This window comes from Amphibalanus amphitrite, unplaced genomic scaffold, assembly GCF_019059575.1.
Source record: "Amphibalanus amphitrite isolate SeventyFive unplaced genomic scaffold, NRLGWU_Aamphi_draft 000626F_arrow, whole genome shotgun sequence".
Lineage (NCBI taxonomy): Eukaryota > Metazoa > Arthropoda > Thecostraca > Balanomorpha > Balanidae > Amphibalanus > Amphibalanus amphitrite.
The window spans coordinates 308,652-321,038 of NW_024882120.1; positions in this window are offsets into that span (position 1 = coordinate 308,652).

A 12,387-nucleotide genomic window follows, 5' to 3' on the forward strand; every position below is an offset into this window, starting at 1 on the left:
AGACAGTGGCTGCTGCTATCTCTCAGTCACCCTCATCGAGTTGCTGTTCCTCCTGTTCTTGTTCATTTGATCCACAGGCTAGGTGTATCCTGTTGCTGTTGGCACGACGAGCCACTCTGTTCTCTCTGGCAGTGACTCTTTCCCCTTTCTTGACCCGGTCAGTGGACCGAAGTGGGGTTTTCTCAGAAGGCGCTGTCACCCTCTTTGACTTGATACAGCATGGCCTCCTTGGCATAGAACTTCTCCAATTTCTGGCATATGTTATATATCTGACGTTCAGCCCGCTGGGTGCACATTTTATGTGGCAATTGACCTGGGACATCAACACAGAAGTACACATGCTCCATGCTTTTTACCATTATTTGCCGCTGTTCCTGTTAAGTGTATTTATTCGTCACAATTCGCGCTAATAGAAAAGCCACTGGATTGTGTGAAAAGGGACATTATTGTTCGTAATGTTAGTACATCCATAGATATAGGGGCTTTACTGGTGATGTGATCCACCGAATCTGCGCTTCTTGACGAAGTGCTATCAGAGGGACGCTCACTAGGGAACAAATTTGTCCTGTTGCTAGCACCACAATCGAGCCCGCAGCCGGAAGCCCCCCTTCCCCTCCCGGTTTTGCCGTGTTGGGTAAGCCGTAATGCGTGCGACGAGTATTGACGGCGATAACGAGCACCCGTGGCCGGGATACAGTTGACCCGCCGCGGGGTCGGAGACCCCGTTCCGAGGCTCATCGCGAGCCCCGCGATAGATGCTGCTGCCTGCCGCTGATCGGTTCAGTTCAGTTCAGTTCATTGTATTTTATCAAATGTAAACAAGAACAAAGTGCGGAAGATCGGTGCGGACCATCTGCCGGTCGTGGCCCTTGTAGATGTACTTGGATAAATATTTGACGGACTCGACGGAGCAGCAGATCTCCAAGTTTATGTGGCAGTAGTAGTGGAGCGAGAGCAGCGGGGAAAAGGGGACGATCCAGCGGTTGTCCACCAGCCGACCGCGGTGCTCCACCTGCTGACCGCCGGCGCCCGGAGCCCTCCGGCAGTAACCGGTATAGGGACTGTCGTCCCGCCACTAAGTATGGTCAGCGTACTCCTTCGGAAAGTGTTTGGAGCACCTGCCGTCTCTCATGCACCCAGCTGCCGGGTTAGCTGCGCCGCACTGCGTGTGCGTCATGCAGTTCAGCACGAGGTTGTGCAGCCGGCGCGCCTGCTCGAACTGCTCTGGGTCGGGCAGCTCGGCCGACACCATCGTGTCGATGTCGTCGGCGGTGGCCGAGCAGTTGTTGTTGTCGAGTATTACCAGAATCTGGTTGTGTGGTAATTCAGTGCGCAGCTTGAAGGGTTTGCCGATCAGATAGTGCCTTAAGTTCTTGACTGCTTTGATGCCCGCGTCCAGTGCTCGCTTAGTCACTGACCAGTTCTTCTCACCAGGTGTCCACCTGCCTGAAGCAACGGCGATGAGACCTTGCTCCTGGCCCAGTACAACATTCAAAGAAAACAATTGTAATACCTTTTTACTTGAAGTGCTGAGCCACTGTTAAAACTTGTAAGAGTTTGTCCTTCGTCTGTATTTTTGACGTTTGGCATAATTTTCAGTTCCAGTCCTACACACTGACCGAAAGCCAGGTTGACATTGTTCAATGGTTAAGCCGCCTCTTGTACACTTTGAAGTGCTGCAAGCACTTTGGCACCGGCTGCGTCTTGGCGAGCTGTAGGGGATTCGGATGGACGATTCGGTGTATATCGTCCACCCGAATGAAGCATAGCCGACGCTTCGAGATGGGCGACAGTCGGAGCTACAAATGTTTGTTACATGAAATACAGAATATTACACTCAAATATGCCGTCACCGATAGCAAAATATACAACTGCACCATGATCGCTCCGTGACACACTGAAGCCAGGCAGATGAACCCTTTGTATGCTATTCGCGCGTATCAAGGGCCGCCGACACATCGAGACAGGCGACAGTTGGAGCCACCTCGATTGGTATGACGGGCTGTTGGCATGAACCACACCACCCTCGAATACCTGTACAAAGTACACAACCACAACGATGGCTAAAGTCAATGAGCCAATCACGGCCCATTGGCCTAGCACCACCCAATGAGCCAATGATGGTGTTCCAGCACAACAGTTTCTCTGGCCACAACATCATAACCACAGCGATCCGCCTGCAGTCTCAAGCGAGTTATGAATGAGTCAAACCGCTCTCCCTCCTTCATGTACAAATCGTGTAATTTAGCCTTTTCGTACGTGACATTCACTTGTAGTTGGAAATAAGTAATAAGCTTTCAGGTTTTCTGTAAGAAGTTTGTACTCATCTGCAGAACGTGACACTCCAGCAGGTTGAGGGAGAGTGCGTACTATTTCCCGTACTTCTAACCCCATAAGCGTTTGACGAACAGCGGCTTTCCTCTCAGGCCTTGTGTTCCGTCTTGTCCTCAACACTCAGGTCTGCCACGTAGTCTATATTGTAGCATCTACGTAGGTAACTACAGCCAGCCGCCGCTAAGACACGAATGGGACCGCGCGCACAATCCACTCCCGACATCGTCTCCGCTGACGCGTGTCAACTCACACCAGAGTAATCGACTACTAAACCAAATAGCGCAGTACTACACAACAGATGGCTAAAGCCAATCACACGGAAGCCAGTGTGTACGTTTCGTGAAATATAAGGCGGCATTTCGTTTCTGATCGCATCCTATGAAGCCGGGAAGAAGACTCCCAGCGACTCACAGCACTCGATTGTCAGGTGAGGCCGTATTAGGGCATCTTGCACCTCCTTAAGTTAAAGGGCCCGGACAGTGTTGCCTTTTGTGTGGACTTTAAGATAAGAACTTTGTTTAAACGCTGTGAAAATGGTTGATCGATAATCTATTTCGTTACGGAGCGAGCGAAGCGAGCGTAGTCTTTCCTTAGATTAACGGAAATTTCTGAGTATGAGCGGCCGGCCGGCCGGCCGGCCGGCCGTGCGGACGCTTTTGCGAGGCTTATATCTCAGCAACCACTTGACCGATTTGCACGGGGTAATTTTTCTAGGGTAGCTTCATTCCTTCTACCAAGTATTGGACTATTCCTGATGCATGTGGGTGACCCCTTATGCACGTGCCACGTGCAAAACGAAGAGGTGTCAGTTTTGTAATTGTTGCAATATCTTGGTAACTACTTGGCCGATTGCGCTGAAAGTTGGCATGTAGGTAGGCACCCACTAGGCACTGCATATCCATGTGCCAGAGTTGGGGTGCTGCTGCACGTGCGCACGTGCAGGGGTCGTTTCCAGATCTCGAGAACGGCTGGACCGATGGCGCTCAAATTTGGTACACGGTTAGGGACCAGTTAGTAGGGTGCCGTGCACAAGTCAGTTGGGACCCATTCTGCACGTGCGCACGTGCAGGGTGCCGCTTCCAGATCTCGAGAACGGCTGGGCCGATTGTGCTTAAATTTGGCACATCGCTAGAGACCGGTTAGTAGGGTGCCGTGCACAAGTCAGTTGGAGGTACCCCCTCGAAATTTCGCACGTGCAAGGCTCACCCTCTCGCTCGCTCCGTTAGTCGCCCCAAAAGGCGCTATACTGGTTGTAAAATCGCCACTTAACATCGAAGAGGTTCAACTAGCACCACCCCTATGACTTCACGTGTTCGGAAAACCGTATATTCCAAAGTAGTACGGTGTGTCTAAAAAGTATGTCCCCTGGTTTGGCTCTCCCACCGTAGGCGAATCGGTAACTTGGCGGAATACGCGACCGAGGTAGGGAGGGTCGGAGAGGGGAAGGGAGGGGAAGGAGGGGCAACCGCTCGGGACCAGACGATACCTGGCTGACCCCGCGCTCCCTCCATGACCTCCGTCCTGCCCTCAGGCGAGGACCGATTTCCTCGGCCCGTAGCGGCCGAGCGGTGAAGCCGAGCTCGCGGGGCGCGACCGCACTGGCCCAATCTTATAAAGGGAGTGCTATTCTTTTCACGGCATTTGGTAATATTTATAGTGATAACCAGCACTCAGCAGTGAATGTGTAAACATACAGTCCAAAACAAGCGGAAGCATCAAGCACACAATTCATTCAAAATATGCTCTCCCATTCCAATAAAGTCACCACTTCTATGGCGGGAGTATTTTCTTAGAGCGTAAAATTCGCGCTGCTGCAAACGAAGACACTACCGAACTTTATGAAATCGGGCGCTGGGATCCCGTCAATATACGATGGAATTAAATGCGTTAAAACAATTTTGCACGTAATAGCCGTTTCCTTGCCAATGCCCAGTGACGTCATACTCATATTCATTCCCCGGCGTTTATAAGACTGCCCCCCCCCCCCAGCACCGCACAGAGAGAGTGAGAGTGAGAGTGAGAGTGAGAGTGAGAGTGAAAGTGAGAGTGAGAATGAGAGTGAGAGTGAGAGTGAGAGAGAGAGAGAGAGAGAGAGAGAGAGAGAGAGAGAGAGAGAGAGAGAGAGAGAGAGAGAGAGAGAGAGAGAGAGAGAGAGAGAGTTTGGTGTTTTGCAAATTTTGCATTGCTGACCTTGGGTAACGTCATTTATGACGTCATTGAGGCCATAAGTTTTTCGTCAATAGCTCCCGATCAAATTGGGCTAGCGAGTCGGGAAAACCACCATTCACCAATGCAGTGGAAGACCTGTCGAATCAAATGATGTGCGATATCACCTCCTTTAACCAACTTCGTGACCTGGGACTCTGACCCGTCCTTGATCTGAGGTCAACCTCAGTTGACCTCAACCGAACAAAACGTATGCCTACCATTCGACACCTCTGAGCGAGGCGAAATAAACGATTATGCAAAAACCGCGGCTCTGCGGCAATTTTGCGGTTATTTATCAAAAACCGATTTCTTGCCTTGGGCTTTACCTATTACCTGACCCTGACCTGGGTAACGCGTTATAAGTTTGCTCGGCGAACACTATTGTTTATTAGGCTTCTACCAAAGATGAACTATCCAAAGTTCTCTCTTTATGAAAATAATGTAAAATTTCCTTTTTATTTCAATTTTGTTTTTCTTTCTGATCAATTAAAGGAAAACTGAAACAAAACATTAAAGTAGCAAAAACAAAAATGACGAGTGTATTTTTTCTGTCACAAATTTCCAGGAGTGTTTTTGCAGCGATAGTAGCTCGGCATCGTTTACTTCGATCCAGATATTGTTGTTCAATGGTGGCCTCTGCGAACTTAGAAAAGCTGTTTATGGTCATGAAGGCCTGCATTGGCACACTATTACCACGATGTGGTTAGCCAGATGTTTTTCTTCAACGCTCCCTTTTGGCTCAGACACGTCGCTAAACGTGGCACCCGTAGCAAACGTGTCAAACGAGGCAAAACTTCACAGTCCCTACGAACCCTCTTAAGCACTCGTTGCCTTGGTGTGTGACCCGTGCCCTTTGGGCGAGACAGCCGCCAGCCTATACCGCGCATCGCGCGGCGCACCCCTCCTTAGCGGGCGGGGAGCGCACCACGCGCTCCCCGCCCACACCCCTCCCTCCTTCCCGAGGTCGTGTCACGAAGGTTCGGGATTACGCTACTATCAGCCACTGCGTAGCTGCCGCCCAGCGCATGGGAATGCGTGGTTTGGTCCGGATTCAGCCAACTACCGGCTCGCGACACCAGCGCCGCGTGGTGGCGAGGGGACATTCTTTTTAGACATACTATACACAATCAGATCAATTAAAGGACTTTTCAAGGGTTTGCGTTGCAAATGTCCTCAAACTTTCCACAACACACACATGCCTTCGCATCAGATGCTCTTGTGGCGTGAGATTACTGTGTGTAGCCGCCTCTCCAGACCCAGCGTGTCGAAATCCAGTATGTCTTAACGGACCGTTTATTGGACCGAGTGAGCTGAGTGGATAGCCCACACGATCTCGAGAGTAACGGTCGTTGCTGGGAACGAAACATAATACACAAATCAAAAGACGTATAAATAAGCGTTATCAAACGTACAATAAATCAACGAAAGGGGTGGGCAAACAAAGAGGGCTTAAACGTACCAATAAATGATACACCATAACAGGCCGTGAGGGGCCCTACCACAGATAACACAGCATCCCTGCGTACTGACATCAAATTAATCGTGACATTTCGTGACCTTTCCTAACATTCGTGACATTTCGTGACCTTTCCTAATATTCGTGACATTTCGTGACCTACCGACAAATGTGCCTTCTGGGTCGCTTCGCGGCTAACGTCCATACATCCAGAGGCATCCTTCCAAGCCAGCCTCACATCTCCGACGCCATATTTACGAATCCAGACACCAGTCAGGTCCATTGTCGTTTACCTTAGTGCAAAGTATCATAGTCTCGGTTTTAATCATATTCGCGCTGAAACGTCTTATATGAAATTGACAACAGAATATTTATACGAGCTAACAGATCACACATTTAAACGCATCATAGTGAAATACAACTGCTCAGCCACTTACCATCGCTCGCGCAAACACAGACACGACACGACCGCCTCTGCCGCCATCAGCGCGAATGATCCAGAATTATGGCCGGGCATAGAGCCGGGTGGCACGTCACACAACAAACGAGTACTGAGAAGTATTGCAGAAATTGCCTTCTAACAATACACCAACGAACAATGAGCCATCGAATATTCAAACTATCAAATAATCACGCGATACATTTCAAATTGGTCGTTTACGACAATCAACATAGTACAAATGATACAACGGAAAAACGCAAAGTACAGCAAAATCAAGTACAAACAGAGTAAAAGCTATACGAAAATGTCCACCTCTAGGACCATGGGCGATACTACTCGCAAACCGAGGGGAGGTAGTCCCGGCTCTCCAGGCAGGCAGAGCGGGGAGGCAACCGGGGCAGAGAGAAGAGCGAGCCGGCTTGAGCGGAGCGGCGCACGACTGGGAGCCCGCACCCCCGTTCCACCGCGCGCCGCAGAGGCGCCGCGCCTACACCCGCCCCCATGTGTGCACCATGTGCGTCACATTACTTATTCTACATGAGAAACACTAACTTCGAGATCGGCCTCTTCAAGACGCGGCTTGCCGTTTTCACCATAGCGGAACGCACAAGACCCTCGCTGTCCGGAAACACCTCCAATACGCGTCCAAGAGGCCATCGTCATCGCGGGCTGTTAACGTCAACGACCAAAACAACGTCACCAACAGAGAGGTTCTTTCGTGTTCTGACCCACTTCTGGCGCTGCTGAAGAAGTGGCAGGTATTCCTTTACCCAACGCTTCCAAAACAGGTCGGCGAGATATTGCACCTGCCTCCACCTTCGACCAAAGCAGCTGTCCCTCTCGCTGAAGATGCCGTCTGGCACCGGACCACCACGCAGTAGTAGCAGGTCGTTGGGGGTGAGAGGCTGCAGATCAGCTGGGTCACTTGATACCGTCGTTAGAGGTCTACTGTTGAGCACAGCCTCCACTTCGCATAGCAGCGTGCGGAGCGACTCGTCAGTCATCGTCTGCTCCCTGAGGAGCGCATTCAGGACTTTTCTGATGCTCCGAACTTGTCTCTCCCATATACCTCCTTGCGATGAGGCACCTGGAGGGATGAACTTCCACGTGATCCCCTCTTTCAGTAAGCAGTCATGAACGCTTTTCTCTTGCAGCTTGCGGACTTCTTCTCTCAGCTCTCTCTCAGCGCCTGTGAAATTCGTCCCATTGTCAGACCTGATAAACTTCACTTGACCCCTCCGAGCCTGGAATCTGCGAAGAGCATTAATGAAAGAGCTTTTATCTAGGGTTTCGCACACCTCGATCTGAATAGCCCGAGTTGCGAGACAAGTGAAAAGCACGCAATATCTCTTCATCTGCTTTCGTCCCACCTTGACATAGAACGGACCAAAATAATCGGTCCCAACTCGACTGAAAACTCCACCATCTGGCGCCGTTCTGTCTTCCGGTAGGTTCGACATCTGCTGTGTCACCACCGAACCCTGAATCTTTCGACACCTAACCTTTCAAATGCCTGTGTTATCGACACGGTTCGGCGTTTGCATCTAAACGTGTTGTTGGCCGACAGACGCTGCTGGTCGCTGCGGATGAGGCGGCCAGCGTTACTAAGAGCTGGCCCGTTCCAGCGCATGATCAGTTCAGCAGCCGCATTGGTGTGGTCGAGCCGGCGGTGCTTACCAAACACTTCACCAATGACGCTCGCCATAGACTCGACTACACTTTCTGGGGGGTTTATAAGCCACAGTCGCGTCACCAGGTTCCCGTAATTCCTGGCTTCTGGGTCTCCGCTCCGTTTGTCCACCAGCGCCTTCCACAGCTCCGGGCTGGTGCTTCATGACCATGGAGGAGGACGGTGCCCGCCTCAATGCCGCGAGCTGTAGAGATGTTTGCGCTGGCAGGCCACGCTCTCAGCAGCCGCTCTCCTAACCTAACCTAATCTAACCTAACCTAACCTAACCTTTGAGCGGGGTTTGGTGGGACCACGTCTGTAGCCGGAGGTGCGAGGCTCGGTGGGGGAGGCGAGGATTCAGCACCTGGAGAGTCGTCTTCTTGGCGAGAGGCGTCTTCGGGTGAGTCGTGGGGGACTGGTTCTTCCGCCACGATGTCCGCCAAGACAAATGGCTCCACGCTGGAGCGGCGGTCAGGGTCGACGCCTGCCATGGCCACGAACTGCTTCACCGCCTCGATGTCCCGCTCGCGGCGGGACTCCATGTTATAATCCCGCTGAGCGGTCGGGGCCGAGTGGCGGCGGAGGCTGCAGAGGTTTTCAAACCCAGTATACGTGAGCTGCCCTGCCCGCATCTTCTCCGCCGACAGGGTGTTGTGCCAGCGGCGGCTCCCCACCCCCATAATGGCCTTGAGCTCATCTGCGCCGACGCCGATGATGGCCAGCAGCTGGCGCGACTGGCCCAGTTGGGCGGGGTACCGTTGGATGGGGAAGACTTGCGGTTTTGGTGCGTCTCGGAGGTGCTTCCTCATATACTTGAGGTAGAACGCCGTGAGATCTGCTTCCGCCGTTAGGAAGAACGCAACCGCGCTTCCGTGTTGGTCCTTCGTCTTCCCGCCCATGTGCTCAACGAAGCGTCCTAGCTCCGTGTCTTCGCCTCGGCGGAACTCGTCCACTGTTACTTCCGCGAACACCTGTGTCCGTTGGCCTTGGAACAAGTTGGATAGTATGAAGAGCACTTGGGCGAAAAGCCGCGCCACTGGCTCCAGATCGTCTTGGCTCGCCGTGAACCAGTTTTCTCTTATCTCTCGGAGCCAGTGTAGACCCCGCTCTCGGACCTTGGCGCGACCCTCCTTGCCGGGGTCGCTCTGGTAGGATTGCACCTTCCGGTCCCGACGGGCGCGCTTCGCTTCTTTTCTGGAGTCGGCCGCCATCGTCAGCTCATAGTCAATGAGCTTGTTGAAAGCCTCGAGGTACCCCTGCCAGCGCAGCTCCAGGTCATCGGGAACCACGATGATCCGGCCCCCGATCATCTTGGTCACCCATTTGAGCGACATACACATCATATACCCGGTCGGATACTTTTCTCTCAAAAAATCCGACAGGGCGCTGCGCAACGCTTCTTGCGAGGATGTGTCCGCCATCAAGACCCGAAAGTCGAGGCTCTCCAGAGGCTTGTCGTGATCCAGGATGTTCGATGCACGTAGCAGGCGCGTCAGGTGCTGCGTGTACTGCCTTTTCGTGTTCACGTTTTTGAACGGAATGTTCATGACGCTCCATTCGGGTCTGAAGGGCCCCACCCGCTCCACAGACAAGCAATGCAGATCTTTCCGCTGTGTCACGTAGCGTGTTGGAGCTGCTTCAGACGAACCGGCAGTCTCACCGTCTTGAGTTGGGCCAGGGGGCTTCGGAACTTCTGGGCCGTTTAGCAGAGGGAGACCAGTGGCCTGGGCGCAGGCCCACGTCCTGGCCACCAGTCGGTGCCCAGTGTTGAGTACCTTGATGAGCACTTCTTCCTGATCATCCCCTTCATGAACCTTGTTGCGTTTGAGGTGCCGGCTCAGGCACTTTCTCAGCCCGTACCCTCCGCTTCGAATCACTTCTCCGCAGGAACACGTCCGTTCCGTGTTGGAGGTCGGCGCGGACCACACTTCGATGTCCTTGATAGTCCTCATCTCCCCGGCCAGTGGGCAGTCCTGGCCGCCAGGGCACTGGGCGACATGTTTCCGCCGGTGGTCGCGCTGAACTACACGGGCGACGACAGGGCACCACAGTGCCACTGCCGTGGTCCAGCCCTCTGCAGGCAGGAAGCTGTCCACTGCAGGCGCACGTGAGGCGGCGGCGGCGGGCGCGCGTGAGGTGGCGGCGGCGGGCGCGTGTGAGGTGGCGGCAGCGGGCGCGAGTGAGGCGGCGGCGGCGGCGGCGGCGGGCACGCCTGAGGCGGCGGCGGATGGCGCGAATGCGGAGGCGGCGGCGGGCGCACCTGAGGCGGCGGCGGCGGTGGGCGCGCCTGAGGTGGAGGCGGCGGGCGCGCGGGAAGCGGCGGCAGTGCCCACTTCCACCCACACGTCCGTGCTACGGCCCGGTAGTCCCTCCTGCATCATATGTTGCGTTGCGACTCGGGCTCCGACCGGAGGTTGACCTTCCATGTCCCAGTCGGAATCCGACCAGTCGTCCACAAAGGACGTTGTTTTCACAGCTTCAGGAAGCGACATGCTGTCCGAATCATACGGATTGAACGTTGGATTCTGAACATGATCCGATACCGGGGAGGGTGGGGACGGTGGTTCTGATGGTTCCGGAGGGGGAGGTGTATCTGGCGGGGTCAGAGGCCGCAAGACCGACTGTGGATGTCTCATCACGGGAATTCCGACACACTCGTCGAGTGTCGGAGTGTCGCGACTGTTAACCACACGAACACAACACACGAAACTCACAACACACTTACACAAAACTCAAACACAAAATCAGTGCGTCACACCGCACTCTCCGACACACTCGCCGAGTGTCGGAGTGTCGCGACTGTTAACCACACGAACACAACACACGAAACTCACAACACACTTACACAAAACTCAAACACAAAATCACAGTGGGACAGAAAACTTCTTTATCTACATTTTGGTTTTTGAAACAACAAAATCGGACAGTAAACACCAGAGCTACGGACAAAAAACCACACACACAGACAGCAAACGATACCGCGAAGACCGACACAGAGAGAACCCACCTGGAGGACGTCTCGGAGCCGAAAGAGGACGCTACTCTTTAATCGTTTGGATGGTTGGCATGAGTGAAGACATTATAGTCAAAATTGATGTGAAAATGATCAATAACATGCCAAAAAGTAGAGGAGGTTTTTCACTTTTCTGGGGAAATCAATATTGAAAACACTATGCGCGAGCACGTATGCCGTCACAGCCTCTGCCTCGGTCTCGGCTGTGTAGATGTCGTGCGCGTCTTGGGCCACCGTCAGTCCATAGATGGCTGGCTGGCCTTCACGCCTCGAGTCGATACTACGCATCAGGTCTTCGTACTCAACCCCGAGGAGTCCAGCGACCGGGGCACATTGGGTCCCACATGGGCTTTCCCAGCCGGGACCCACATGGGTATAAGCGAAAAATCCCACATGGGGCCCATGTGGGTTCAACATGGGACCCATATGGGGCTCAGCCGGGGCACATATGGGTCCCATATGGGCTTTCCCAGCCGGGACCCACATGGGTATAAGCGAAAAATCCCACATGGGGCCCATGTGGGTTCGAAATGGGACCCATATGGGGCCCAGCCAGGGCACATATGGGTCCCACATGGGCTTTCCCAGCCGGGACCCATATGGGTATAAGCAAAAAATCCCACATGGGGCCCATGTGGGTTCGAAATGGGACCCATATGGGGCCCAGCCAGGGCACATATGGGTCCCACATGGGCTTTCCCAGCCGGGACCCATATGGGTATAAGCAAAAAATCCCACATTGGGCCCATGTGGGTTCGAAATGGGACCCATATGGGCCCACTGTGTCCTCCCCCAGTTAGCCCCCACATGGGACCACCCTGAAACTCCCCGAAAACGCCTGCCCTGTGTCTTGCACCTGGTATTCGTTCCATCAACCTGCTTTCCTCCGAACTATTCGCGTATCAGTCAACAAACAATCCACTTCTTTTTTGTTTATTATCCAAACACTGAATGAGACAGTCGCTCTCGGAGATCAGGGTCACAGGAGATGCTTTCCTCCTCGATGGGCGCCGGCGCGGTCGCCTCCGAAGCCGACGGCACTGGCGGACTGGGGCGACGGCGCTTTCGACCACTGTCCCTGTCACGGACGCCGGTGAACCATTTTCCCAGCGCCCGTTCCACTTCATTGCAGGAGACGTCCTTTGTTGCGGCGTTCCAATTTTGCTGTAAACAACGTCCCCAAGGTCCAGGGTCGCTGTAAAGTTGGAAAATGGGTCGAAATGGGCAACGGAAACTAGATCCATTGGGCGGTGGCATGGCATCTT